Source organism: Rana temporaria, chromosome 6 (assembly GCF_905171775.1).
Source record: "Rana temporaria chromosome 6, aRanTem1.1, whole genome shotgun sequence".
In the NCBI taxonomy this organism is placed as follows: domain Eukaryota; kingdom Metazoa; phylum Chordata; class Amphibia; order Anura; family Ranidae; genus Rana; species Rana temporaria.
This window is the reverse complement of record NC_053494.1, coordinates 118,712,979-118,739,569: the sequence shown is the minus strand read 5'-3', so window position 1 is coordinate 118,739,569 and position 26,591 is coordinate 118,712,979. Positions and strand designations below refer to the sequence as shown.

Sequence of the window (26,591 nt, the reverse complement as noted above, 5' to 3'; positions counted from 1 at the left end):
CAATGTGGGGATTGTCTTTAAATGTTGTTTTATGATACCTGTTTTATGTTCAATAAATACTTGTTATTTTTTACTATACTGTGTTTAACCAGTGCCGTGAATAGTCCCCCCCAAAATCCCCTTTCCCCCTTTCCCTTGACCTAATTGGTGACAAACATTTGGTCTCAAGCAGCCAATGGTGTCTAAATTAATTAGGTCTCCTTATTTTACATACCAATTGGGATGAAGGCACATGTTTATTTCTTATACTCTTAGTATAAAAGAGACCATACTCATCCTTTTTTCAAGTGCTAAACATAATTAATTATGTGATAAGCAGCACAGCTATTTACATATACAGTCAGTAGAGGGAAGCAGATCCCTACAGGTGTATTGTACATTTCCGGTACACACGGTACAGAAGGACAGATAAAGGTGGCAGATAAAAGGGGAAATGTAGGGGAAAATGTAACAAACTGCCCAGACCTCCATCATCAAGGAACCCCACCAGCAGCACCCCCAAAAAAATGACAGTAGACCTCTGTCATGGTTATGCAGTAATGTTTGTCTATCAGCTTACCTCTCCTCCATGTGATCAGCTTTAGAGGCCAGCCACTCTCACATGGCTCCTTAAGTAATCTCTCCTCAACGCATGGCTCCACCCTAGCCCCTATCAGAGAACTCTATATTAACCTGTGCACTGCAAGCCAGCCCTGCTAATCAATATTGTGTGTTTTGGCTTCCGCGTGCTCATTGTGTCCTATGTCTGTTTACTGACTTTGGCTTGTTCTTGACTGTCCTTGTCTGCTTGATACCCCGACCTTTGGCGTGTTCTTCGATTATCCCTATCTGCTTGTTGCCCTTACCTTTTGGCCAATCTCCTGACTATCCTTGTTGTTCCAGGCTGCTACTTCCTTCCTCTTTCTCCTGTAGTCTATCGTGAGCCTGAGCTGGGAGACCCTGGGGGCAGCAACCTGGAGCTAGTTGCATTGCAGTCCATACTCACCACTAGAGGCTCTGGTGAACATCTGCTGGCTCTTAGACTCCGTGCCCTGAGGAATCTATGCTCTAGCTCCCAGTGGGATCTGTGTCGGTGCTCCAGTGGACCTGTCTTCCTGAACCTCCCAGGGTTCAATCCGCAGCAGTCAGTCCTAGAGTCCACTACCTTAGCAGTGCACTCCTGACTCCTACAACGTGCATCTGTCACCTGGACTCAGGTGACCTGACAACCTCAAATCAATAGACATTACAAATATTTGTGTAAATACATGAAAAAAATATATACAGTTTTTTTTTTTAACCCCTCCATGCTGCTCCTCTAATTCACCTCCAGCACCCCTACTGAACTGCTATGTCTTATGCACCCAGCAATGCCCCTTCTTTCTGTTTTCCTCATGAACCTCCAACCCCTCCATTCTTGCCCACGTGTCTACCTCCTACTTTTCTCTGTACTGCTAGTGGTCTAAGGCTAGCCATACATTTTGCAATGTTCTTTCCTTCAGTCATGGATTGGAGAAAAGAATAATGCTTGATTCCCCTCTGAATCCCTCCCACTGCGCTATTGTATTCTCATAGCAGGAAGTTTCCCTTTCATCAGAATTCGATGATCAGTGCTGCTGAGTATAGCCAACAGCAGTGATTATATGGAGAAAAAAAACAACATCCTAGTTGTACTGAATTTAATCTATAGCTTGACTTCAGTACAACCAGCCCGCCCATAGATGGATCAATAGATGGGTCCCCCACTGACTCTCTTGATGAGCAAGATCCAGGGACAGACAAGCCAGGTTGGTAACAGTTGGGCAGATCAGACATAGACAGTAAACAGCAGGATAGTAGGGTCACAAGCCGGGTCAGTACCAGAGGATCAATCAGCAAAATCAGAAGGCAGAAGCGAAATCCAAAAGACAAGCCGGGGTCAGGGTATGTAGCAGACAAGCACAGGTTAGAAGTAAGCCAGATCAAGATCAGAGGTAACACGGTATCAGGAAGTCACACAGAAGCTGCAGACCAAACAGCAATGAGTCTATGCAGAGGCCCTGTTTAAATCGCTTGCCTAGCGCCAGCATTAGTGGCGAGCTTGCCCATTAATGCGCATGCGCGCGTGCCGTGAACCTTTGTCTACACTATGGACCTGCCTTCCCTGACGGTCCCCATGTTGATGGGAACAAGGGCCTTTTCCCCACAATCCTGGTCCCATGGTTATGGGGGTCTGCGGGCGGAGCTTATCGTAATTTAGAAGCCCTCTTTAACAAGGGAACCACTAGATCCCGAACCCCCTATGTGAATGAATATGGGGTACATATTACCCCTACTCATTCACCAAAAAAAGTAAATAAACATACATCGCAAGCTTTTGACAAGTTCTTTATTAAAAGATGTTTAAAAATGTCCCCCGATCCATCATCCAATCCATTGTCCATCACAACTATGTACCCCTACTCATTTACATGGGTGGGGTCAAGATCTGGGGGTCCCCTTTAAATGGGGCTTCCAGATTCCAATAAGTCACCCTCCCCGCATCCCCACAACCACAGGCCCCCCCTGTCCCAAAGGATCCCCCCATGTTAAGGGCATATGGTCTTGTATGGGGTTGCTCGCTCGCCCCCTTTTCCTGACCTGCTTCCTGACCTGCCGGGCTGCATGCTCAGATAAGGATCTGGTATGAATAATGGGGGGGGGGGGGGGGGCATGCAGTTTTTATTTTTTTTGGGCTGTTTTTTTCTGAATTTTGCATTGCTAGCATTCTATTGTTTACATTTCAGCTGTCAGTGGGGAAGCCCGCTAACAGCTGATGAGTCATTGGTTGTTAAGGATTCGGCGGCCAGCTTCCTGGCTCACTACTTAACAACCAGCTATTCAAATCAGTCAGTAATTTTTTGACCGATCCGGATTCGAATCATTCCAAAAATTTGGAATTCGTTAGACAATCAATAAACAAAACAATATTGAACAACAAATGAAACAAAAAAAATAAAAAATTATGAAACGGAATCAACAAAATAAAATTAGTAACATAACGAATCTATCTAAAATTAAACAAAACACATTTTTCAGTTCTTCTGTGCATGTCTACTTTTACTTTCTTTTGTGTCTCTAGGATAGATATTAAATGGTTATTTCCCAGATAGGACACAGCAAAAATTTTAACCTTACCAGTAATTTAACCATCCACTACTCTATCCAAAACTAAAAAAAATCTTGACTTTGCATAAACGTTAAAAAAACTTTACTGACCTCCTTTGAAATTGTTGGGTACCTGGCTGTCACTGTCACTAAGCTGGAAAAGGCATGTAGCAGTTGAAGTCAGAAATCCTGATCTGCATCCATGTTCCAGGTCAGCAATTAAAAAGGTATACAACAGCCACTGGTTCCGTAAGAAAACCAGGTAACTAGCATTTTAGATGTTCCTTCAGTGCAGATGTCTTTCATTTCACCTACCCCATTGACTATAATAGATTTTGCCAAACTTTCCAGGAAATTAGAACCCCCCAATTTTACTCATCTCCAAAAGGTGGTCAAAGCTTCACAGTTTGTTTTCTTTAGGAATCAACCACAAGTCTCAACCACCCTGACAGGCTGTTCTACTAAAATGACATTTTAGTCAAAAGACTACTGTATAACTTAAAAAATTTGATGTCAAAATAATACCGCCAGTGGCTGCAACTGATTGGCTGCCCCCCCCCCCCCCCCCGCTGATCGCCAAAAGTTTTCTAGGGTGCCTGTTTGACTTCAATGGCGGTAACGAACAGCTCCTGTCAAAAGAAAATGGGCACAGGGGACTGGTGTTCAGCCAATCACCGTTAAACTGGACAAATTTTGAGCTGTCTATTGCCAGCTTTAGGGAATTTGTTCCAGAAGATAGACAGCTGGGATCTGGGCTCATGCCAGCTGTCTGTTGATGGACCAAAGACTGACTGGTAGGTTGTCTGGCTGGTTGATCTAAATTGTCCCTTCAATGTTTATATGAGATAGAGACCTTAGATTATAGATTGATGTGCATGTACATGTAGCACTACCCCCGAAGGAGCTGCTGGTTTGATTTGGGTGGCACGTTACCTCTGTCTTCTCGCCGTCTAGGGGAACAGGATGAGAGCTGCAATAAAGTCAATGTCCACACGACAGGTGTCTTTTCTGTGCTTTTATTACCCAGCCGGGTAAAAACTAAGAAGTAGATGTAGGTGAAGGGATAGAAGAAATGGAAATTGCAGATTCAGGGGTTAATTGGTGCGGAAACAGTACTGCTTCCAATGATAAACTTTTTCACCATTCTAGCCAGAGTGGGTATAGGCCTCTCTCACCAGCCTAGCAGCCAGAGTGTCACTCAGAAACTTTAGGTCAAAGTCTCTGCCACAGACCCTCCTAAAGGTGGAGACAATTTCGGTCCAAAATCCTTCTCAACTGGATTCAGCACCCGGATCTCCGTCAAACAGCTTTAGTTTCATCAGGAACTGACAGGCGACCATCGTCTAGCCTCTCAGATACGAAGTGTCCTTCGATGAGCAGATAGACCTCTCCTGCGACACCAGCCTCATGCTCGGTGTCCCCCAGACAGGTTCTCCATCGACCGGCTTCCTCCACTTTGGACGTACAGCACCGGACCACTTGTAAATTTGTAGACTCAGTCGGCTTACTGAGCCTACGAGGTAGATTAATGCTCCGGGCCAACGTGGTCCTGAAGCCAGGAACACAGCAACACACACACACCCCGGCCAGGAGGGCCACACACGGGGATTGTGGGACGACTGCCCAGGTGGAAGGCGTGGGGCAGCGACCCTTAAATACCCCTCCCAGCATGCACAGCGAGGCAATCAACCCTCCTGATAAGCTGCTGAGGAGAAGTATCCACACGACCCTGATTCCACTGCTGCCACCTACCGCCTGGGGGTGACTGAAGTCCCCAGACAGGAGGATAGGCACACAGCACAGCCAGGGCCTCAAATTTTGATAAATTAACATGGTCAGAGCCAACTCTCTGACCCCCTTCTAAATTTACAACAGCACCTGCTATAAAAGTAGCGAGGCGCTACATACAAATATGTAATTGTCAATGATATATATATATATATATATATATATATATATATATATATATATATATATATACGCTCACCGGACACTTTATTAGGTACACCTGTTCAATTGCTTGCTTGATAGCACAAATTGCTAATCGGCCAATCACATAACAGCAACTCAATGCATTTGGGGATCTAGACATGGTAAAGACAACTTGCTAAAGCTCAAACCGAGCATCAGAATGGGGAAGAAAGGAGATTTAAGTGACTTAGGATGTTGTATGGTTAAAAAACAAACAAAAAGCTGCGCCAAACTAAAATAAGTAATAAACCCCTACTTAAAAAAAAAACAGAGATTAGCAGAAAGTCCAAAAGAGTCCTTATGCTCATAAGCAGAAGCTACTGATGTAATTTTCAAAACATTCAAAGACAATGGTTCCTTAGGAAGTTGCTAGTGCTGAAAAAATGGATCTTTCAATCACCCGGTGACATGTATACATATCGTGAAGTCCCTCCACCGAGAATAATGAGCCTCTTACCAGATGGCAAGTAACCAGAGCAGTTGGCTATAGCCCAGCCACGGCCTTTGGGTTCCCCAGGGATCACAGGAAAAAACCAACCATTGAGAACGTCCCCTTGTGACGAAACGCGTTTGGGAGGCTACGCCAGTGACGTCACCACGCTCGGGAGGAGGGCTCTTGTATGCCGGCCGGCATTTACATTTTAAACACATGCTGTTTTTATTTCAACTTGCTGTAAGTACAATACTTTTTATTAAAACTTGTTACCCAGCGGTATTACGCTATATGCGTCCTTTCTTTTATATAATTCCCTGCACTGGAGCGATTGATTCAAAAACGGTCGTGACGCTGTTGGTTTTTTCCTGTGATCCCTGGGGAACCCAAAGGCCGTGGCTGGGCTATAGCCAACTGCTCTGGTTACTTGCCATCTGGTAAGAGGCTCATTATTCTCGGTGGAGGGACTTCACGATATGTATACATGTCACCGGGTGATTGAAAGATCCATTTTTTCAGCACTAGCAACTTCCTAAGGAACCATTGTCTTTGAATGTTTTGAAAATTACATCAGTAGCTTCTGCTTATGAGCATAAGGACTCTTTTGGACTTTCTGCTAATCTCTGTTTTTTTTAAGTAGGGGTTTATTACTTATTTTAGTTTGGCGCAGCTTTTTGTTTGTTTTTTATGCTTACTGTGTACTTCGCACGTTAGCTGCTGCCTTAAGATCATTGTGTTGTAGCGCAGTTTTCTTGTTTTTTCATGTTGTATGGTTGTTGGTGCCAGACGGCTGGTCTGAGTATTTAAAAAACTGCTGATCTACTGGGATTTTCACGCACAACCATCTCTAGGATTTACAGAGAATGCCCCGAAAATAAGAAAATATCCAGTGAGCGGCAGTTGTGTGAAGGAAAAGCTTGTTTGGCTGTACTTTTTCTATGAATCACAGGAGTGCAATTGGTTTTGCACTCCTGTGACCCATTTTCAGCAGAGAGTGGGCTGAAGTCCGCTCTCTGCTGATGTCACAGAAGTTGGTCCAGGGCCGGCTTCATCCCGACAATGGAAGTTGGGATCCACCAGGCTCAGGCTCTCAGCAAGCCAATGAGAGCCTGAGCTGGCTGCTCCACCCCCTCCACAGCCCAGTGCTCCAGTGAGCGAGGGGGCAAAAAGCTGCTAATTGACAGTCAGCAGCTCTCTGCTCACGGATCTGTGAGAACCGAGTGATCGGCGTTTTTTGATCGCTCAGTTCTCAATGTAGAGCAGGGTTGCCAACTTTCAGTAAATTTACAAACAGTTTGTAAAATCCGTAATTTTTGAATCTGTCCATAAATGTCCATTATGGACGTGTAGTCTGTATGTCCGTAATGGACATTTATGGACAGGTGCAAAAATTACGGATTTTACAAACTGTTTGTAAATTTACTGATGGTTGGCAACCCTGATGTAGAGGCCCCGGGGGAAAGATGCAGCATCCACCTAGGTAAGTGCAAAAAAGTGCAAACTCATACTTCTCTTTTAACCTCCTTGGCGGTATTCCCGAGTCTGGTTCGGGGTGAATTTTTCATACCAAAATCGGTAACCCCCCGAGCCAGACTCGGGATCGCATTGCAGGATACAGGGAATGTTATTTACCTTGTCCCTGGATCCTGTGATGTGTCCCCGCTGTGTGTGCGAGCTGTTTTCTCGCTCGATTCACACTGGTGACTGTCTGGTGTCGAGCTCCGTTCCCTGGCGGCAAATTCAAAAAAAGTAAAAACACAGTATAGATACAGTACACGGTAATTTTACAGATTACAGTACTGTATCAAATAATGACACGCACCCTTTGTCCCTAGTGGTCTGTCCAGTGACCTGCATGCAGTTTTATATTATAAAAAACATTTTTTTCTGCCTGGAAACTGGAGATTGTCCATAGCAACCAAAAAGTGTCAGTTTATGTCAAAAGTGGTTTTAGAGCAGCTAGAAAACAGCGATAATCAATTAGAATCACTTGCAGAATTGACAGATAGTGATTTGTCGGGAAATTTGTCATCAAACACTGAAATTAATGACAGCGACAATTCTGCAACTGAGCAAAACTCTGTGTTTTTGATTTGATTACATTATTTAATAATTTTTATTATAATTACATTATTATTTGTTATAAATATTAATAGTTATTTATTATATTATGATTTATGATTTTGTGTTTCAAACTTTATCATACACGAGATGTCTACTAGACTCTGGATCGGACAGATTTAAAGCGGAGCTCTGCTGAAAAAAAAATATTAAAAGTCAGCAGCTACAAATACTGCAGCTGCTGACTTTTAATATTAGGACACTTACCTGTCCTGGAGTCCAGCGCCGTCCGCAGCAGAGGACGAGCGGTCGCTCATCAATCTGCTTCCCCCTCGCCATCCTCGGTGAGGGAACCAGGAAGTGAAATGCTCCGGCTTCACTGCCCAGTTCCCTACGGCGCATGCGCGACTCGCGCTACGCCTGACCATTGGCTCCCGCTGTGTACTGGGAGCCGAGTGTTCCCAGAACACAACGGGGGGGGGGGGTGACGTAATGCCCGCAGTCTGCCCGAGACTGTGTGGCCGGAAGTGGGTGCAAATACCTGTCTTTAGACAGGTATTTGCACCCCCCTCCCCCTTGAAAGGTGTCAAATGTGACACCGGAGGGGGAGGGTTTCGATCAGCGGGAGTTTCACTTTAGGGTGGAGCTCCACTTTAAGTGAGTTATTCCTAAGAATTACAGGCATAAAATATAAAACGCCAAATTTCCATGCAAAATAATGGTACCGCTTTCAGCACCAAAATTCAGAAAGAGTCTTACGGCCAGGGAGGTAAAATCAGTTCTGAAGGCAAAAGGTGTCCAACCTGGTACTAGCAAGGTGTACCTAATAAAGTGGCCGGTGAGTGTATAATATTTATAGATAGATGTGTAATAAATAAATCATAGTACAATAAAACCTTGGTTTGTGAGCATAATTCGTTCCAGAAACATGCTTGTAATCCAAAGCACTTGTATATCAAAGCATTTTTTTTACAGGGTATAAAAGAAAAGAGAGGCACCTCTAAGGCCGCGTACAGACGAGCATACATGTACGATGAAACAGGTCCGCCGGACCGTTTTCACCGTACATGTCTGCCCGGGGATTTCTGTATGGTGGCTGTACTCACCATCATACAGAAATCCGCGCGTAAACAATACGCGGGGCGTGTCCGCGCCGTCGCCGCGACGATGACGCGGCGACGTGGGCGGCCCTGCCAGTTCAATGCTTCCACGCATGCGTCGAAGTCATTCGACGCATGCGAGGGATGGCGGGCGCTCGGACATGTACGGTAGGTCTGTACAGACGGCCGAACATGTCCGAGCGGCAGGATTTCAGCGGGCTGTTTTAAAACAAGTCCAGAAATATTTGCCCGCTGGAAAAAGGCCCGGCGGGCAAATGTATGCTGGAATCCTGTCCGCTCGGGCCGCGGACCAGTTTCAGCAGACATGTTTGGTCGTGTGTACGGCCCATAAGTGTAGCAATAAGTTTCTAAATGTTGTACCTTCATTAAATGTAACCATATTGCTACACTTAGAGTCTCCTCTCTTCTCTTTTATACTCAGTTGTGACATGAAGCTACTTTTACATCAAGACAACGCTTGTAGATCAAGGCAGAATGTATTAAAACATTTTGCTTGTCTTGCAAAACGCTCTCAAACCAAGTTCCTCTCAAACCAAGGTTTTACTGTATTGCATTGGCAGCATCCAGTGTAAGTGTGGCAGTGAGCAGCAGGGGGCAGTGAAGGAGCTAGCACCACCTAGTGGCCGGACAGGGAGGAGCCGGGAGCACACACAGGGAATAGTCCGGAGATGAGACTATGAGGTGGGAGCTCCTCGCCGTCATATATGTGCGGAGGAGGAGGAGAAGAGTCGGCACACGACGTACAGCCCTCATTCTTGTAGCCGGAGCTGAGGAAGACTCCTCCATTCCGTGCAGGAGAAGTGGGAATTGTGGAAGCAGTCGGGAGTCAGGAGTCAGGAAGGGCCTCCCTCTTCACTCCTCCCCTCACTCCTCTCCGCCTCCTCCTCCCCTGACTGCCATCACTCTGAAGCCGGGAGCTGGGAGGAGGTGAGAGGCCGCCGGCATTCCGTGGTGTGTCCGGGCCCCGTACTGGGAGTAGACCGGGAGCACCGACACGGCGACAACGCTGAGGTGAGAGGGAGCTGTGTGTGTGTGTACGGGGGGGGGGGGGGAGGGGCGGACAATGCCGGCCTGACAGGGGGCCTGCGATGGTGAGGAGGAGGCTGGTATACAGTGCAGGGTGTGGGATCAGCACATGGACAGCGGACACATCGGGTGGAGGAAGATCGGCTGATCGATGAGTGAGCTGTGTGTTGTCAGCCAGGTGTGTGCCAGGTTCTGTCCATGGGGTGTGGAGAGGAGCCTCCATCCATTCATCCTCCTTCCTCCTCATTGTAGGGTGTGGGTTGTCAGTGCTGAGCCCTCCCCAGTCTGTGTGTGTGTGAGGAGATCTCATAGAGGTGACAGGTCAGTTGTGGGATCCACATTGCACCATTGTCTGTCTTGTTCTATATGGGAAGATGTGTGCTGCCTGTTATTACAATGTGTAGGAGACTTCCATATGCTTCCCACAAGTTCTTCTCCCACCCTGGCCTGTTCCCCAGGTGATCTGTGTATGAGGACATGAACACTGCATGATAACTTGGTCTGCTACAAGTAAACTCGCACAATCACTTCTCGCACACTGACATCTCACACACTGACATCTCACACTCCTTTATTGGCAGCTTTCAGTCTCTTCAAATCTGCAGCTTTTATTAAAAGGATGATGATGATGGGAAGGTGTTTCCTGTGATGAGGTGACAGCTCCCTCTCCCTGTTGTGTTGTAACTGGAGATGATCTCAGGTGTCCGCCAAATTCAGCTCTAGCTAAACTTGTGCTTCCCCTTTTTGCTTTTTTTTTTACACTGTGGGCCAGGTCATCTACCACCCTACCTCTATGCTTACCTGAGCTGTGAGGTGGGAATGATTCAGTTGTAGCTCATTTTAAAAAAAAAAGAGTTCAGAGGATACCAAAGCTCATCCCTAATGTCACATGCACCCTTGGCTCCGAACTCACCTGAGCTATCCTGCCAGGAAGATGATAGAGCAGATAATCATAGGCCGAGGAGGCCTTCCCTGCCCCACAGCTGCATGTATACATGCTCATTGCATACATGCAGCTGTGGGGCCAGAAATTCCTCCGCTGCCTGTGATTGGCTGTCTGCTTTGACAGCTTCCTGGCAGGATAGCTCAGGCAGGTTCAGACTCGTGTCCGAACACTCCTGAGCTTATTGATGAAGACAACAAGCAGAGGCCTTGGCCCATATCGGGCAGACTCAGTCACTTGTTGTTGGTGCAGGAATCTGGTACAGAGCATTATCTCCATCACTGGAGTGAGTTTATGTACACAGGAAGTGGCTGAAAAATGCTAAAGGAGATCGGGATCACTGGTATGCAAGATTGGAAATGGCTTTTTTTTTTAACAAAATAAAAAAAGTTTGATGATTTGCTATCGCAACACAATGTTCTCTAATAAGACTGATGTCAACTTGTCGCTGGCCCACAAGATGATCACTTTGCAGGGCACACAGATATCTGTATGCATAGGTCGCTCCCTTTCTGGCTGGTGACATTCAGGTATATCTCCATTAGTGAAGGAGTGACACTTCACTCATCGAGTCAGTGATGGAGCTACCTGTGGAAACAGTATTTGTACTTTACTTTTTTATCAATCCCAACATTGGTGAGTTATCACCAGGGCTTATGATCACAAGTGAGATGTTGGCTTTGAGGTTTAGATCAGTGGTGGTCAACTTTCTTAATGATGGGGGGCCTGTGTGGCCCTTGACATAATTTGAGGGCCTTTGTTAAGGCCAGTTCACACCATAGGAACGCAATACGGATGTGTTCCAGGTGCTTTTTTGCATGCATATTTTTTATGCGTTCCAGGTACGTTTTTAATGCAGTTTTTTATTAACCTTAGATAAGGACAAGTGCGTTCCAGTGCGTTATTGATGCGTTTTACAGCGTTCCAGTGCAGGTAAAATGCAGCATGTTCTACTTTTTTTTTTTTTTTCTGGAGCTGCAAGCACTGGTGTGAACTATGCCATTGAAAACCATATAACCTACTTTCCATGCGTTTTTTGATGCAGAAAAAAACGCACTGGAGTGCATGTGGTGTGAACTGGCCCTTAATATTGAGTAACTGGAATGCTACAAAAAATTGAACAAGACAGGTAACGGGACATGATGAGACCTCTTTCACATGGGGGGGATCTGATCCGGTCCACCTGTCAGTTTTTCAGACAAACCTGATTGAATGGTTCGCACATCCCTATGGACAGGTGGGTGTAAATGGACTACCTGCATGTCCGAACCATTCTGCTTAAAAAAAGATAATGGTTGGGGATCTATCCTCTTCTGTTAAGGAGGTTCAGATTGTAGGTTATTCGAGTGTAAATGGACAGGAGTCTGTTTCTTGGCCTCCCATACAGCTAAGCGAACTCTGTCTGTGTCTTCAAAAACCGATTAGACACAGATACTTCATCCACCCGCTGCTCACTGATTAGCAACGATCTGTTAGCTGATCGGAACAGAATCTGCTCCGTTTTAAATGGGCCTAAGAGACTATGGACATGCTACAAGAGATGGTTAGAGAGTGCAGGCATGCTGCAGGTGATAGTCGCATGCTGCAGGTGATAGTCGCATGCTGGAAAATTCTTGCATAAGATTGTCGGAGATTGCTTTTACCAACCCTTGAATAAGCCTTTTTACATCCATCTGTACATAGACTTGCATAGCATTTCCAATCAATTCCACCTAAAAAAATGACAGGTGGGCCCGATCAGAAAACAACTGGAAAATTAGAGGCTGAATTTGTATTAACTATATGAAAGTTTTGTACACATTGTAACAATTATGAAAATGTTCTGTGAATGGCCTATACAGCACAGTGCATGCATTAAATGTATGCACTGTGCTGTATAGGCCATTCACAGAACATTTCATAATTGTTACAATGTGTACAAAACTTTCATATAGTTAATTCAAATTCAGCCTCTAATTTTCCAGTTGCTTTCTGATCGGGCCCACCTGTCATAATTTTTTAGGTGGAATTGATTGGAAATGCTATACAAGTCTATGTACAGATGGATGTAAAAAGACGTGCGTCTGCTTGCCTCTGAGTCCATTCAGGCTCAGAAAGTTCCCCCCCAAATGACAAACTACATTGTGACTAAATCACAATGTAGTGCTGATGTCATTTAAACGGATATCTGCCTTAGAATGGGAATTATATTGGGTACAGCAGCTTGTCGCACGCTTTCTGTGGAACTGTTGTATACATTTTGTTTCGAGACAACATGTGCATGTAAAATATTGTCCTTAAAATGTTGTATTCCTTGCTGTAAGGATGACTTTCTATAGGAACTGGTGAGGATAGAATAACAGGAACTCATTTGATTTTGGCTTCACTACCTAGCTAGTCACTGACCCAGTGCAAGTATGCAGGATGGGAGGTCAGACTTTATGGCTTCATTTCCACTTTTTTGTGAGCTGGAGCTTTAAAAATGCAGCGGTAGCGTTTTTGAGCGGTTTCACGCGTTTTTTAGCATTTTTTAACGTCTGGCGTTTTTACAGCTCTACTCTGGAGCTTCAGAACACCCTGGTCCTGCGTCTTTTTTACAGCTTAAAAACGCCTATGCCATTTGCAGCTCAAAAACGCCTATGTGGGCATGATGCCATAGAATAACATTGACAGGCGTTTTTAAGCTGTAAAAAACGCTCAGAAACGTGGCTGTAAAAACGTCAGTGGAAATGAAGCCTTACATTGAAAAAACCTCTATACTTATCAAATTGTATATTTCAGTAAGTTCCTTTGCCAGATAATAAACTGAAGAGTTCATTGCCAAGATATTCTTTTACCACATATGAGTAGAGAGCTCAGAACAAAGAAGGTCTGCTTGTCCCACTGGGACTTGATATCTAATGAACTTGTTAACCACTTACCCCCCGGACCATATTGCTGCCCAAAGACCAGAGTACTTTTTGCGATTCGGGACTGCGTCGCTTTAACAGACAATTGCGCGGTCGTGCGACGTGGCTCCCAAACAAAATTGGCGTCCTTTTTTTCCCACAAATAGAGCTTTCTTTTGGTGGTATTTGATCACCTCTGCGTTTTTTATTTTTTGCGCTATAAACAAAAATAGAGCGACAATTTTGAAAAAAATGAATATTTTTTACTTTTTGCTGTAATAAATATCCCCCAAAAATATATAGAAAAACATTTTTTTTCCTCAGTTTAGGCCGATACGTATTCTTCTACATATTTTTCGTAAAAAAAAATCGCAATAAGCGTTTATTGATTGGTTTGCGCAAAAGTTATAGCGTTTACAAAATAGGGGGTATTTTTATGGCATTTTTATTAATATTTTTTTTACTAGTAATGGCGGCGATCAGCGATTTTTTTTTTTCGGTATTGCGACATTATGGCGGACACTTCGGACATTTTTGACACATTTTTGGGACCATTGGCATTTTTATAGCGATCAGTGCTATAAAAATGCATTAGATTACTATAAAAATGCCACTGGCAGTGAAGGGGTTAACACTAGGGGGCGGGGAAGGGGTTAAGTATGCCTGGGTGTGTTCTTACTGTGGGGGGGGGGGGTGGCCTCACTAGGGGAAACACTGATTTTCTGTTCATACATTGTATGAACAGAAAATCAGCATTTCCCCTGCTGACAGGAACGAGAGCTGTGTGTTTACACACACAGCTCCCGTTCCCCGCTCTGTACCGAGCGATCGCGTGTGCCCGGCGGCGATCGCGCCCGCCGGGCACACGCACGGGAGTCGGGGGCGAGCGGGGGGCGCGCGCGCCTCCGGCGGCGCCCGTGCGCCCCTAGTGGCGGCTAATAGGCAGGACGTCCATTTACGTGGTCTCGCCTAGGAGAGCCACCTTGTGGACGTATTTCGGCGGTGCAGCGACGGCAAGTGGTTAAGGGACAATACAGCACACTAGCAGAGAAATATCGATTCCCTTTTTCTGCATAGAAAAAGTAATAATCAGTGTAACCAGTTTGGAAAACTCCGTAAATGTGCCAACAAACACTTCCGATTTTAAAAGTAGTATTAACTACTAGAGGTGCACTGAATGGAAATTTGGACACATCGGAAAATTTTGACACATTTTTGGGACCATTGTCATTTTCACAGCGAAAAGTGCTATAAAAATGCACCGATTACTGTGAAAATGACAATTGTATAGGGGTGCAACGGATCAAAAAACTCATGGATCGGATCGATCCTCGGATCAGGAGTCACGGATCGGATCATTTTCGGATCAGCAAAAAAAAAAAAAAAGGGTCCGTTTTTTCAGTGGTCCAAAAAAAAAAATTTATATATATACCGTATTTTCCGGCGTATAAGACGACCCGGCGTATAAGACGACCCCCTAATTTTCCAGGAAAAATTTTGATTTTGGGATATACTCACTGTATAAGACTACCCCCTTCTTACTGTCTTTCTGGAAGCTGAGGAGGAGCCAGAACCGCTGACAGAAACAGGCTTTTTCAAATCTCACTGTGCCATTACATTACTCATTGTGCCATTACATTACATGCCCAGACTGTGCCATTACATTCCTCACTGTGCCATTACATTACATGCCCAGACTGTGCCATTACATTACTCACTGTGCCATTACATTACATGCCCAGACTGTGCCATTACATTACTCACTGTGCCATTACATTACATGCCCAGACTGTGCCATTACATTACATGCCCAGACTGTGCCACTGTGCAATTACATGCCCCCACATTGCCATTGTGCCATTACATGCCCCCACATTGCCATCACTTGCCCCCACTGTGCCTGAACTTGTTGCCCCCCCCAGTGCATTAACACTCACTTTTTTCCCCAGCGCTGACAGTCCCCCATGCTGCGATCGCGATCGTGAATGATTTCAAAGCCGCGCCTTCACTGCAGAGTGTTCTGTGATAGGATGAACAAAAATCTTCCCAGCAGCGCCTCTGTTATGTTTCCCGCCTATCACGGACGTCTTCTCATCTCGTCCGAGGATGAGAAGGCATCTGTGATAGGAGGAACAAAGAACAGAGGCGTTGCTGGGAAGATTTTTGTTCATCCTATCACAGAACACTCTGCAGTGAAGGCGCGGCTTTGAAATCATTCTCGATCGCGATCGCAGCATGGGACACTGTCAGCGCTGGGGAAAAAAGTGAGTACTTAGACTGTACCCGGCGTATAAGACGACCCCCGACTTTGGATGCATTTTTTTGCATCCAGAAAGTCGTCTTATACGCCGGAAAATACGGTATATATATATATATATATATATATATATATATATATATATATATATATATATATATATATATATATATATATATTATATATATATTTTTTTTTTTGGACCAATTAAAAAAAGGAACCTTTTTTTTTGCTGATCCGAAAAAAGAGCACAATAGCAATTCACAAAGGTGGATTAAAGAGGAAGCAGGTGAGGCTGTTTGGGACTTAAAGTACAATCTTGATGTTTTTACAGCTATATATATATATTAGGGTTGTCCCGATACCACTTTTTTAGGACCGAGTACAAGTACCGATACTTTTTTTCATGTAGTCGCCGATACCGAATACCGATACTTTTTTTTAAATGTCATGTGACAGTTTTCAAACCACAATACAGACTAAGGATATTTTCTTTAGAATTATGAAGAACTCTAACTCAAGACATTATAAAAGAATAAAAATGAGTAAAAATGAATAAAAATGTTTTATTTGCTTGTCACGCAGTAGTAAAAAACTCAAAGAATTTTCATAGAACATGTTGATAAATACAAAAAAAGTATTCTATTTAGGTATCGGGAGCATTTGCGCGAGTACGAGTACTCCCGCAAATACTCGGTATCGGTCCCGATACCGATACTAGTATCGGTATCTGGACAACCCTAATATATATATATATATATATATATATATATATATATATATATATATATAAATAATTTTTTTTATTTTTTTTTTGCTGTAAAAACATCAAGATTGTACTTTAAGTCCCAAACAGCCTCACCTGCTTCCTCTTTAATCCACCCCTGTGAATTGCTATTGTGCTCTTTTTTTTCCCCCTTTCCCCCCCCCTCCTCTCACACCAGTGCTTCACTGCTAACATTCCCATTCAGCTTGCTAGAGCCCAGTGCACAGCGTGACACGCCTCCCCGGGGAGGCGTGTCACGCTGGGCTCTGGCAAGCAGACTGGCCGCCGCTCCGGAGCTAGGCCGAAGCCGGGGACTTTCCTAGGCCTAGGCTCCGGAGCGCTCCGCGGATCGCGGGGTGTGCCGATCCGAACGGGGTGGCCCGTTCGGATCACGGATCGGTGACGATCCGTTACACCCCTACAATTGTAGTTAAGAAGTTAACCACTAGGGGGCGCTGTAGGGGTTAAGTGTAACCTTATATGTGTTTCTAACTATAGGGGGGCGGGGCTGGACATGTGACGTCAGTGATTGTCTTTCCCTATATCAGGGAACAGACGATCACTGACACTGCCACAATGAAAAACAGGGAAGGTGTGTTTACACTAGAGGTCGACCGATATGTGTTTTTCTCTGGCCGATGCCGATATTTGGAAATCGGGGTGGCCGATGGCCGATATTTTAGGCCGATTTTCTTTTTTTTTTTTTTTTTCCTTCATCTCAAAAAACCTAGGGTGGAGAGGTGGGGAGGAGATAATTGTTTAGGGTGGAGAGGTGGGGTGCAGCCTGTCAGTGACCACTGGTGCAGTCCATCAGTGCGGCCTATCAGTGTCCAGAAGTTCCACGATAGTGCCCACCAGTACAGCCCATCAGTGCCACCTCATCAATGCCCACCAATGCACCAGTGCATATCACCAGTGCCCACCAGTGCATTACCACATCAGTGCTCACCAGTGCATTACCACATCAGTGCTCACCAGTGCATCACCACATCAGTGCCTCACACCAGTGCATCACCACATCAGTGCCCACCAGTACAGCCCAATGTCATTCACTGCCACCGCATCAATGCCCACCAGCGGAGCGCTCCAGTCTCCGTTGCATCTTCTAGCCTAACACAAGAAAGCTCCATTCGTCAAAACAGACAGTAAAACAAAGTAGCAACTATTGAAAGTCCAATATAATACTGCAGCAGCGCCATTTCCAAACAAACGTTTGAAAAACGAAACAAACTTCTATATTGACTATATAGAAGTTTGTTTCGTTTTTCAAACGTTTGTTTGGAAATGGCGCTGCTGCAGTATTATATTGGACTTTGGGACTTTCAATAGTTACTACTTTGTTTTGATGTTTACATTTTTTTTTTTTTTGCAGCTGCTGATCATTGTCTCATTTCTTGTGGCCAAATTTCTGTATTGCCTACTACTGAGCGCTGAGCAGTGCTAAAACAGAAGGATAGGCGATCTTAGCACTCTATCCACAAAGCTCCATTCGTCCCTGTTGTGCTGCCTACAATCACCAGAATGCAGAGCGGGCCGGTAACAACCAATCAGCGGCCGCCGCTGCCGTCATTCTCCACTCTGGAAAAAAACGTCCTCTGACGTGCTGCGCGCTCTGCCTACAAGCCCCAGAATGCAGCGCGGGCCGACAGTTACCGGTGTGCCCGCGCTGCATTCTGGAATTTGTAGGCAGAGGCAGGGCGCGCAGCACGTCAGGGGACGTTTTTTTCCAGAGTGGAGAATGACGGCACCGGCGGCCGCCGATTGGTTGTTACCGGCCCGTGCTGCATTCTGGAATTTGTAGGCAGAGGCAGGGCGCGCAGCACGTCAGGGGACATTTTTTTTACAGTGGAGGAAGTCTGCAGCGGCGGCCGCCGATTGGCTGTTACCGGCCCGCTGGTTGGCTGCAGACTTCCTAAACGGAAAAAAATATAAAGTCAGCAGATAGCAGCGAGCGGGCAGGCAGGCGGAAGAATTCCACCCAGCACAGATCCTAGACAATCGGCCTAATTTACCCAATAATCGGCCGATGCCGATATCTTTAAAAACGCAAAATATCGGCCGATACATCGGCCGACCGATATATCGGTCGACCTCTAGTTTACACACACCTCTCCCCGTTCTTCATCTCCTGTGACTGATCGCGGGACACCGGTGGCAATCGGGTCCCTCTTCCGCGGTCACGGAGCTTCGGACTGGGTCGCGGGCGCGCACGACCCACGGCTGGGCACAATCACGTAAGGGTACATCCCCTTTTAAGTGCCCAGCCGTGGATCGTGTGCGCCACCGGTGCGAAGCTCCGTGACTGCAGCAGCGGGGCCCGATCGCCGCCGGTGTCCCGCGATCGTGCCATTCTGCCGACGTATATCGGCGTTAGGCGGTCCTTAAGTGGTTAAACACATTCCTAATGCCTTGTACACATGATCAAAATTTCCGTCGGGATAAACACTGATTCGATATCTCAGCATTGCTGTCTATCACAGGAGGCAGGACATTGTTACAGGGGCTACCGAACAATTTAGCTCCGTGACACAGGGAGGATGAGATGTGAGCAGGACTGGGGAGCACCAGAATGACACCCCTGTAATGTGCGGCACCCTTTTTGGTGCTATTATCGGCACCTTTACTTCTTTCGCTGAAATTTCGATGCACCTCTATTAACTACCAGTATGAAGCTCGGGTGTTCTTGGCTGAATTAAATAGAACAAGATTTTGACATGGAGCTGCTTCCTCCTCATGGAGAAATGTTCCTTCTTTTCTTTCACTGCCTGTAACATGATCTGTGAATGGGGGAGATAATCCTGGGACTTGTCTTACTCTCCCCCATTCACAGATTGTGTTACAGGCAGTGAAATCTGTAAAATAAAAATTCTCATTGGGGGGGTTATTGAATTCAGTTTGGAGACCAGAAGTTAATAATACCTGTGCACTGTGAGTTCAGGAACAGGTAGAGAACCAGCACCCGTGCAGTGATGATTTCTAGAAGATCCAGCTGCTTTTATGATGTGCGGCATGTTTGTGATGTGTTCCTCTGTGCTGCGCACAATCAAATACATTGTAGGAGGAGCAAAGGTGTACCTTTGAATGGATTGCTTATGCGGCCTGTGTGGGAAAAGTAGAGAGCGAGCGCACAACAAAGTGACTCCAGGGAGATGCTGCAGACCAGCATAGTCACCCTAGAGGAGGAAATTATAGAACATGAACCGTAAATGGCTGTTTTTGTTGCAAAGATATGTACCAGATAAAAATGAGACTAGCAAAGATTTAAGGCGGTATGCTATTCCATTTATTTTGTATGAAGGTTTAATAACGCTTTAGGAAGAGCTTATCTCTCTGATGTTGGCACCTACTGTACATGACCTGATGTTCTCAAGTGAATGTGTCCCAGTTTACTTTTATTGGAGTGTGTTCAAGTGTTACAATGACTACATCGTCTTTGAAGTATGTGTTTGTTTGTTTTTTGTTTGTTTTTTTAATAGGAGTGGTGAATATATTATATAGGTGTACTGGGAACTATAAATATCCTTCCAATCCCATGTTCTATCTGGTAAGAAGGTACAGAATCAGGACATGTGCTGTGTTGCTATGTGGTTTCTAAGCAGTTTTGTTCTTTTCATGTTGGTGTGTTAAAATGTTTTAATGTATCATTGTTTTGGCGATCATCTTGGCCTTCAGATTCCTTGCTACATTTTTAACTATTGGCTTTCTGTACTGTTATCCCTCCTGCTGATCATGTGTTGGGTGTGGATGACTGATTAGATTAATAAATAGCTTTTCCCTTTGTGGGAGTCGTGTGTTTCAATATCAGCCTTATGCATTCTAGCCAAGAATTGGAAATAGGGCTCATATAAATTGCCTTTGGTAACCCCCAGTAGTAAAAAGAAAGGATACTCCTACTGACTGTTTAGGAGTCGGCTTTTTTTTTTTTTTTTTTTCACGCCACTTGTTGCAACATGGAATTCTGAGAATAATCTTGCATATTTCTTAGATTTATGTCTGGCTTGTCCAAATCGGTGCATTTTCTTTGAAGTTTTTTTATATAGCTAAAGTGTGTGCTCCTATGTATCTAGTGCATATGTTTTCACTCTTGGTACACATGTTAAGTCTCTTTTTGTTCAATCTAGCAGGCTGGTCAGTGTGGTGATCTCCCTTACTGTGCTATTGTGTTCTGGCAGAGAGACACCCCCCCCCTGCCAGAACACACTGATCAACTCTTTCAGCTATTGGCTGCCAGTGCTAATCAGATGCTGATTTTGCAGCATGCTCGTTCGACAGAAGGTGGTTGTGAGACTGTTTTCTGTTAGATTGCTGTACACACTGTCTAAATGTCGGATGGTTCCTACTGAACTGGCTGATATTCGGATTGTTTGCATTAGGGTTCATGCACAGAGCCCTGTACTGGACGAAGAGACTTTTATCTTAGCCAAATGAATATGCACCCATCACTGCATACCTGTCCACTTTGGCAGTACAGGTGAGTATGTAAGGCAATGGGGTTGATTTACTAAAACTGGAGAGTGCAAAATCTGGTGTAGCTTTGCTTAGGAACCAATCGGCTTCCATTTTTTTTTTTTTGGAGCTTAAATGAGCAAGCTGAAGTTCAAAGCTGATTGGCTATCGTGCACAGCTGCACCAGATTTTAGTATAACAACCCCATTGTGTAGCCACTTATTTAGGCTGCCCGTCAACAGCTACACGCAAGCACAAAATAATAAACGGCTTTTTAAGCTGTACGGCACTCTGCACCCATGTGAATTAGCCTTAAGTTGTCAAACTTAAGCACTCTTCCATGATGGATGTGTTCAGGTAGCCAAGAGTGGCACCGTATGTGACTGGGCCCCTTGCATATGACCAAAAAGATGCATCTGGTGCGCTTTTCATCTGGTCCCGCTGTCACATGTAGACATACCGTAAGTTTATTTATTTTTTTTGCATATTTTTAACATGCATTGTAGTGTTCCCCCAAGTATAGGTTAGTGAACAGCACTTCTTATTAACAGGTCTGCATGGATATGCATTCTAGGGTCAACTGAGATGTGCTAGGTGCTGCTCTGTGTGTTTGTTCTTTGTATTTGTTTTTTGTGTTAGTTTTTTTGTATTACATCCAGTAAAGATACAATCTGGTTTTCAAAATTTGTCTACTCATGCTATCCTGCTCTGGTGTCACATCTTGTGTTTTTGTGTTTTTTTTTATTTTTATTATTTTTTGCCTTTATGCCAGGAGCCTATGTGGCACAAGTTGGCTCGGTGTACCAGATCTACACCTGGTCATCAGGGAATACATTTTAATGTGAAGTGCATAAATAAATATTTAAAAGTTAACATGCCGGTGTAAATTTAGGCACCAAAAAGTGCCTTGACATGGTTTTGTCTGATAAACATTTGTGGATTGCGCGGCTCCTAACCCTAGACCAATGACTTAGAATTCAAGCCAAGAAATGCATAAATCGTATAAGTTGCAGTTGTGGGATGCAGACAAAGGTAGGCATGACCAGTTAAAGGCCAACATATAGGGTAAAGATCTAACTTGGTATGCAATGCCTGGTGTACAGTAATGGGTTTTCCCTCTTTTAGATAGGAGGTGGTTGCATGTTGGGTAGGTAATGCCTTGCAGTAAGTAGGTTTCCATCACGTTGGACCTGATCCATTCATTGAGGAATGTGGAATCCTTTATTCTGCTTTGAAGTAATGTATGTGCCTAAACAAAGCTTTTCAGTGTTCCTTTGGGACTGAAAAAGCCGCAAGAAGAATTCTCAGATGGGTGCCTGCTGCCTACAAGTTTTTTGTACTGTTTAGAAGAGTTAAAAACCCATTGAAAGAACTTGAAGGGAAATATTTCATGTTTTTGAATTTACATTTTAGAAAATCAGCTTAGTCCCTATTTTGTGTTCTATCTTTCCTAGTTGGCAGGATATCCCACTGAGCTATGAGTCAAATGAAAAGCAACTGGTCACAGAACCTTATCTTCTAGATGCAATCAATATATCTCTGTTCCTCCAGTATTTATGGTCTGTAGTGCAGACTCAGGCAATGGCTGGATATACAGTATAGTTCTTCAGTTTAAACATTGTTGCACCACCATATTACTTTTAGCCTCTCATACGACTGAACTTGGTAATAAGTTTTGATTGTTTTTCAATCAGAGAATATATGGCAGTGTATAAGGTCAGAATTGCAGCAGACTTGCAAGTCCTTTTACAGGTAAAATTGTGAACATACTGTATATGTATCTGAAATGTGTATTGTAGCTTGCACGACATTGGTCAACGTAGTATTGCTTATATTGGAATGTATGTGGGATTAGTTTCTGCATTTCTGTTTTTCTTTAATGCCTCTCACTATGTCCCCAGCACTTGTAGTGTCTGTTTATCAAGCATTACAGAGGATAGCAGTTTTTACAGTTATCTACAGCATGATTGTTTTTACATATTGGAGAAAGTTTGTGTATATTTGATGCAGTTCAATAAAATTATGCATGGTAAATTGGCAAAAAGTGTAGCACAATACTATCCCAAGGTACTGCTTGGGTAGAAGCTTTGGCATTTAATTAATATTAGCTGAGTTGTGTCTGTGGCTGTAAAATGTATGGAATGTCGGCGGCAGGCTTCCATTCCACCATGGTTCTGGCAGGCTGCTTGGCACAGAACCAGACAATGTATTTATACGGTGTGTATATGAGAGAGAGATTTTGCAAACAGGGAAAAGTGTACATGGGCAGGACAATATACAAAGCTGTACAAGAAGGTTCCCCAACAAACTTTCAAGCCAGCCAGAAAAAAAAGAACAAATCTGTTTCTACTCTCAGGTCAAAGACGGGTTTTGGTTGCAAATATATGTGGAAGCCACATTGCAATGACAAAGCACCTCTGATAAATATGGTCCCTTGCTTTGAACTATCTGAGCTTTTCGAGCAAGGGAACATATGCACAAAGAGAGTGTGCTTACCTAAAAATGGGTAAGGTGATTGGAAACTTTAACACACACAGGCGTCGAGTGAGATCCTTGAGTCACAACTGTGCTTTTTTGATTAAACTTTTAAGCCTCGTACACACGATCTGATTTTCCGGCAGGAATTGTGTGATGACAGGCTCTTGGTGGAAAATCCGACAGCTTGTATGCTCCATCGGACAATTGTCGGATTTTCCGCAGACAAATGTTGAATGACAGGCTTTAAAATTTTCCGTGGACAATTGTCTTGTCGGATTTTCCGATTGTGTGTACACAAGTCCTTTGGACAAAATTCCAAAGTACAAACACGCATGCTTGGAAGCAATGCTCACCAAACGCCACATTAGCAGAAGGTGCCCAAAGGGTGGCGCTAAAGAGCTGAAAAACCACATAGTTTCGTGTTTCTTGGCCGACAATTGTGTGCAGTTTGTATGCAAGACAAATTCCAGGCCAACGCCCGTCGGACAAAAGTCTGCTGAAAATCCGATCGTGTGTACCAGGCTTTAGGCCTCATGCACACTGGACTTTTTTGCAGTTGCTTCTAGGGGCCTGACAGCATTTTCCTGCCTCTAAACTCCCCTCCATACTAGCCTATGTATCCATGCAACTCAAACTTTTAGCAGCGTTTTATTAACGGGCTTTTAGAAGGAAAAAAAAAACAAAACACTACCAGTGTGCCCAGAAGCAGCAGAGTTTTGGTGGAAAAAATGCTTGATGCTTGTAAACGCATGTGAACTGTCCAAATGCGTGTTAACGCTAGACACTTTTAGCACTTGAACATTACTTTATTTCAATGGTCAGAATAAGTGATTATTCCGGCCAATTAAATTAATTCCAAGCGATTGACGCCTAAAAACATTACACACTTTAAAAGCATTGTTTTTTTTTTTTTTTGTTGGCCAAAACACTGCTGCCAGGAGAAAAGGCTTCAAGGAGCGTGTGCATGAGGCCTTGGGCCCCTTTCACACGGGGCGGATCAGTAATGATTTGCCTCCGTATGCTCAGCGGGGATCGCTCCGTTGATCTCCGCTGAGCCGTTGGATGACAGGGCGGTCCCCGCACACTGTGCAGGGACCTCCCTGTCTTTTTCCCGCTCTCCCCTATGGGGGGATCTGATGAACACGAACCGTATGTCCGTGTTCATCAGATCCGCAGACGGAAGGAAAAATAGGGTTTTCTTCTGTCTGCAGAATCGGATCATTGCGGAGGCGGACGAGATCGGGTGTCAGCGGATGTTCATCCGCTGACACCCGCAATCTCATAGGGACCCATGTATGTCCCTTTTTCATCCGCAAACGGATGGATGAAAAAGCGGACATACGGTCCGCACGTGTGAAAGGGGCCTAAAAGTAATATAAATCACAGAGACAATTTGACCCGCAGTCTATAGCAGCCACCACATCCCAACAGTGCCAGTTGTAAAATACCAACCAAATTACCAATGTAGCTAGACATTGGCCTGGCAGTGTTTTGTCAGGCAAACTGTATTAGGGCCCTTTTACACTGGTCAGTTCTTGATTAGTTTTTCAGTAAAAAGAAAACAAAATTGTAAGGTTCTGCGTTTTTTGCAATAAAGCAACTGAAAACGCAACTGATCAGTGTTGAGAGTTCCATAGGATTTAAAGGGATGCATTTTTTTTTTCTTACTTTTTAACTGGAAAAACTGATCAGTGTGAAAGGGCCCTTATAGAGGATGGTAAAGGAAAACGCCAGCGTTGTTTTGTATCTAAAACCTTTCAGAATGATAATATACAAGACTGGATGTGTGGTTCTGTAGTTAACCAGGGATACCTTGAAGCTTAGCTAGTCTGCCTCCCGACAGTCATGCATGATACTGATGAGAAGGCCAACAACTACTATATTCCCTATTACATAAGGTCTACTGAATTGATTTATAAAAATAATTTTTCCATTTTAAATACTGATGTTCAGTGAGTACTTGCAGAGCCACCAGAAAATGAAGATATGGTAGGATACAAACTCAACATACAGTAAGTTATGAATTTTTTATGATGGTTTGGAAACCAAGGACGTTTCTGGGACAATTTTCAAAAACAGAGGCTGTTCTGGAAATCTGACTACTAAATTGATACCCATATACATTTTGGAGTAAATGTTTGAAAGGCTCTGAATACAGTGACATAGATGGGCCTTGTATAGGTATGATTGACAGTGATCGTTTTAGTTGTCCTTTTTCTTTAGGGCTTCACATTAGGATTCTCACAGGAACACGCTGTGCATTCCTGTGTGACTTGTGCAGAGTAATTTCATTTGTATCTCTGTAGCGTGTGAATCCGGTGCAGGCAAAGGCACTGCATTTGTGATCTGTGCTTGGGATGTCATTAACTTAACATTGACACTTGCTGTAGATTGCAACTGCAGTGTGTTTCAAATGTGGTGCAGAAAAAACGCCCACAGAACGCGGGTTTACGGCACCTCGTGTTGGTGTGAATGGGCACCTAACAATTTGTGAATTGTTCTCTGTGTTTGCAAATATCAGGTTATGATTGGTCACTTTGAAATATTGTTTTTAGCTGCCTCTGTCACCTCTTTTCCCAGTGACCACTGTGTCTGGGACAGGAGGAGGGTGGAATTTCCCCAATAGGGTTGCAGACGGCAGTAAAAACCTGACAGAGGTTCACATCCTTTGCCCCAGATTTACTATTAGGTTCGGTTCACACCTATGCAATTTGTTTTTGATCATTTCTACGCCTGATTTTGCTGCGATTTGTGTGTGTTTTTTTTTTTTTTGCCCAATTTTTTTTTGGGCAGTTTCAAAAACGCACATTGCGGTGAAATTATGGTAAAAACGCACTACATGCTTTTTCTGCAGCTTCTCCATTGAACCAAAAATGCATTTGCATGCAAGGCTCCATTCACACCTGAACGTACTGGAATCGTGGGCAGGATCACGTGATTCTGCCCACAATTCTAGAATTGCGGTAAAACACGGGTCACGTTTGCGATGCCATTATTTCTTAATGGCACCCCAAACGCTGTGTGATTTTTTTTTTTCAGTGCTTGTCGAGCAATAAAATGCACTAAAATCATGCCAAAACTTGCACCGCCAAATGCACCTGGCAAAATTTGCTACAT

At 44.2% G+C, this 26,591-nt stretch overlaps 1 protein-coding gene across 6 annotated transcripts in view; it reads left to right on the top strand.

Annotated features, from left to right (window-relative positions):
- The first annotated feature begins 9,317 nt into the window (after nucleotides 1-9,317).
- Nucleotides 9,318-26,591, top strand: part of RAPH1 (Ras association (RalGDS/AF-6) and pleckstrin homology domains 1) — a 257,678-nt gene continuing 240,404 nt past the window's right edge. The window contains exon 1 of one of the 6 annotated variants that reach the window (XM_040357285.1): nucleotides 9,318-9,702. The gene's annotated coding sequence lies outside the window, so the exon portion shown is untranslated. Of the gene's footprint in view, nucleotides 9,703-9,799; nucleotides 9,896-26,591 lie in introns of those variants that run through there. The other 5 variants (XM_040357282.1, XM_040357279.1, XM_040357283.1 and 2 more) reach the window with 5 other exon arrangements.